The sequence below is a fragment of the Theropithecus gelada genome, chromosome 1 (genome assembly GCF_003255815.1).
Source record: "Theropithecus gelada isolate Dixy chromosome 1, Tgel_1.0, whole genome shotgun sequence".
Classification (NCBI taxonomy): Eukaryota; Metazoa; Chordata; class Mammalia; order Primates; family Cercopithecidae; genus Theropithecus; species Theropithecus gelada.
In genome coordinates this window covers 184,970,780-184,975,021 of record NC_037668.1, presented here as the reverse complement: position 1 = coordinate 184,975,021, position 4,242 = coordinate 184,970,780, and positions in this window count along the sequence as shown.

Below are 4,242 nucleotides of genomic sequence, written 5' to 3'. Positions count from 1 at the left end.
TTTTTTTTTTTTGAGACGGAGTCTTGCTCTGTCGCCCAGGCTGGAGTGCAGTGGCACGATCTCAGCTCATTGCAAGCTCCGCCTCCTGGGTTCACGCCATTCTCCTGCCTCAGCCTCCGGAGTAGCTAGGACTACAGGCGCCCGCCACCTTGCCCGGCTAGTTTTTTGTATTTTTTAGTAGAGACGGGGTTTCACCGTGTTAGCCAGGATGGTCTCGATCTCCTGACCTCGTGATCCGCCCGTCTCGGCCTCCCAAAGTGCTAGGATTACAGGCTTGAGCCACCGCGCCCGGCCGAGATGCTAGATTTTCAAAATTCAAAAACATGACACGATAAGGTTGGGTTTCAGGAAACATGTATTCTGCTTCAATTTTTAAATTTAAATCGATTAAAATTACATAAATGTAAAATGCAGTTCCTCAGTTGTACTTAACACATTTCAAGTGCTCACTAGCCACATGTAGTGAATAGCACAGGTCTAGGGTTTTATATGGTGGTTTCTCATTCTGCAGCTTGATAGGATCCTAGGTTCATTTTAATGAGTTTGATTGCTCTACCCTTATTGAAGAATCTGTTTTCCTTAGGAGTCTTAAAGGAGACAGGATCTGAAAAAGTTGATCATAAAAACAATTTAAGGTTCTCTAGGGGCCGGTGCAATGGCTCACGCCTGTAATCCCAGCATTTTGGGAGGCTGAGGCTGGTAGATCACTTGAGGTCAGGAATTCAAGACCAGCCTGGCCAACATGGTGAAACCTCATCTCTACCAAAAATACAAAAAAATTAACCAGGTGTGGTGGCGCACGCCTGTAATCCCAGGGAGGCTAAGATACAAGAGTCTCTCGAACCCAGGATGCGGAGGTTGCAGTGAGCTGAGATCCCACCACTGTACTCCAGCCTGGGCGACAGAGCAAGACTCTGTCTAAAACAAACAAACAAACAAACAGCAAAAAAATAAAAACAAACAATTTAAGATTCTCTGAACAAAGATTCAACATTTAGCACAAGAAGTGGGCAGGGTTGTAAGCAGTTTAGGAAAGAAAATGGGGAGGAGGGAAAAAGACAGGTTTTGGCGCCCATTCCTAGTCAAACACCATTGGGAAATTTAAAAATTATATAGAAAATCAAGCAGCCAGGGCCCGGCATGGTGGCTCACACCTATAATCCCAGCACTTTGGGAGGCTGAGGCTGGCGGATCATGAGGTCAAGAGATCAAGACCATCCTGGCCAACACGGCGAAATCCTGTCTCTACTGAAAATACAAAAATTAGCCAGGCATGGTGGTGCATGTCTGTAGTCCCAGCTACTCGGGAGGCTGAGGCAAGAGAACTGCTTGAACCTGGGAGGTGGAGGCTGCAGTGAGCCAAGATTGTGCCATTGCACTCCAGCCTGGGTGACAGAGTAAGGCTCCATCTCAAAAAAAGAAAAGAAAAGAAAAAAGAAAAGCAAGCAGCTGAGAGAGAGAGAGAAAAAAAAGTACAATATTCAGAATGGTGAGAGAAAAAAGGAACAAATTAAAAAGTGGATTTGGGCCAGGTGCAGTGGCTCATACCTGTCATCCCAGCACTTTGGAAGACCGAAGCAGGTGGATCAATTGAGGTCAGGAGTTTGAGACCAGCCTAGCCAATATGGTGAAACCCCATCTCTATTAAAAATACAAAAATTAGCCATTGTGGTGGCACGCGCCTGTTGTCCCAGCTACGTGGAAGACTAAGAGGCAGAAGTTGCAGTGGGCCATGATCACACCACTGCACTCCAGCCTGGGCAACAGAGTGAGATTCTGTCTCCAAAAAAAAGAAGAAAAAAAAAAAAGTGGATTTGTCTGTTCTCAGAAGAAAAAAAGGAGTATCACTTACACAAAAATCGTTTACATAAAGTGCTAATAATGTATTCTTATAGATCTTTTCCCCCTAAAAATTTAGTATGTTATACAAATGACTATTTGATTGCATAAGCAACTTTGACACTGCCGCTCACCCCCCACCAATTGAAAATGTCCTAATATTGAAAGGTAGGGATAAATAAGTGCAAATAACTTATTTTTCTTTCACCAACTCCCTTCTTACTAATTGTTACTTCTCACATCGCTACTGTGTGCATAGTCTATAGTGGGTTTGCACAGACTAGACGCAATATAAGGCAGGTTAAGATCTTAAATCGTCTGATAATACTTAACCTTCAATTAGTTGTGTAAACAAGGGCGTAAATAGTGTCAACAGCAGTGGGCAGAGCAGCCCTGTGCTGACAGGAATCCACAGGCTTGAGCCCAGATAGCGCCTCAGTAGCCTCAGACAGCTGTGGGAACAGCAAAGCCCAAAGCTCCTTGTACTAATCTGCCTGTGCCCAGCAGAGGGGTGAAAAGACAGAACAGACCTGTGGGAGGTGCTCTGGCCTTTTCTTCCAGAGCAGTTGCTTCCTCTGTTCTTCTGACAACCCTACTGTTTCTGATTATGCTGCGAACTTCTTTTTCCAACTGACAAAATCTCAAAGATGGATGATGGCAAATTCTAACTCAGTTCCTGCTTGCTAACGCTTAGAAGAATATGCTATCATCCCACTTTTTTTGGTAGGTGGGGGTGAAGTTTCCTGATCATAAGAACTCGGGCCCTCCAGACATGAGTTCTAAAGGTTCCATTTTGTTGGCTCAGGATCAAAGAAAATCCTGATAATGATAGTGATAATGTGCAACTTAAAAGTCATCAGACAATTATTAAGCACCTATTTTGTGGTACAGCAGAAAAAGCATTAAAAATTCAACAAGTACTAAGAGTGTACCTACTATGTGTTCAGAACTGTGCTAGGCACTGGTGTAATAACAATAACTATAATAACAATAATAACTAAGAATTTTAAGTGCTTATATGGTGCTAGGAACTGTACTAAGCAATTTAGTTATTTTTATTATTCCCATTTTTCACAGGAGACTGAGGCACAAGGGGTTAAATAACTTGCCTACGTAAACAAACTAGAATATGGATTTCCCATTTCACCTAAAGGTGAGATGACTTTCCAAAGGTCACACAGCAGTCAGAAGGGGAGGCAGGCAATCTAGCCCCATGACCCCACAATGGAGCTTTAAGTAGGTTAATGTAAATGAAGATAATGATACCTACTTTCAGAACTTTATACATTTGCTAAATAATGCATATACTATGTCTAGCACAGTGCTTGGTAAACATTATCATTATTAGGAATTCATTAATCCAAGTGCATAATCACTCAGTATGCACTGGTACAGCCACCCCAGTTGTTAAAAGTATTGAAATGTTTCCATGTCAGTTGATAGAACCTCTGCCCTAGGCCCATGAGTAGCCCCCTTACTGGCCATGCAGCCCCTCTTGCAGGAGCCCTCCAAACCCCTAGCATTGTAAGGGCCTCCAGGACCCTGTTCTGATGGTTAGTGCCTGTGCTGCACCAGTTGTTATGTATTTTCACCATATCCTGGCTACAAATATGAGCTGGGTTCCTGCCTTCAATGAAGGCATAGTCTAGGAGGGGCACTGGGCATGACAGAAGAAAGTGATGAGGGCAATGATGAAGGAGTGTGCTGAGTACAGTGGTGGACGATGGAAAAGCTCAGCTCAGGTGGGTCAGAAAGGCTTCATGGAAGGCAAGAGGCTGGCGCTAGCAATAACCTGTCTGGGTGGGTGAGTGGGAGCATCCCAGATCATCACTAAAGTTCTTTTGTCTCTCAGTTTCTTCATTCTTTTTTCTCTCTTTTTTTTTTTTTGAGACGGAGTCTTGCTCTGTTGCCCAGGCTGGAGTGCAATGACGTGATCTTGGCTCACTGCAACCTCTGCCTGCTGAGTTTAAGCAATTCCCCTGCCTCAGCCTCCCAAGTAGCTGGGACTACAGGCACGTACCACCATGCCTGGCTAATTTTTTTGTATTTTTAGGAGAGACGGGGTTTCACCATGCTGGCCAGGCTGGTCTTGAACTCCTAACCTCGTGATCTGCCCGCACTGGCCTCCCAAAGTGCTGGGATTACAGGCGTGAGCCACCACACCCTGCCAGTTTCTTCATTCTTGTTTCCTCTACCTAGTTCAGGTCTTCACAACCGTTTGCCTAAATTTCCACAAGAGCTTTATATGTGCTCTTCTATGCACCAACTGTTCTAGAATCTGTTCCGTGGTTCCCTTACTGAACAACCTTTAGTAAGGTCCCCATGGTCCTGTCTCCTCATCAAGGCACCCACAACCCACTAACTATCATGCAGCCTCGGCCTCTGCTTCTAGCCTTTCCCACT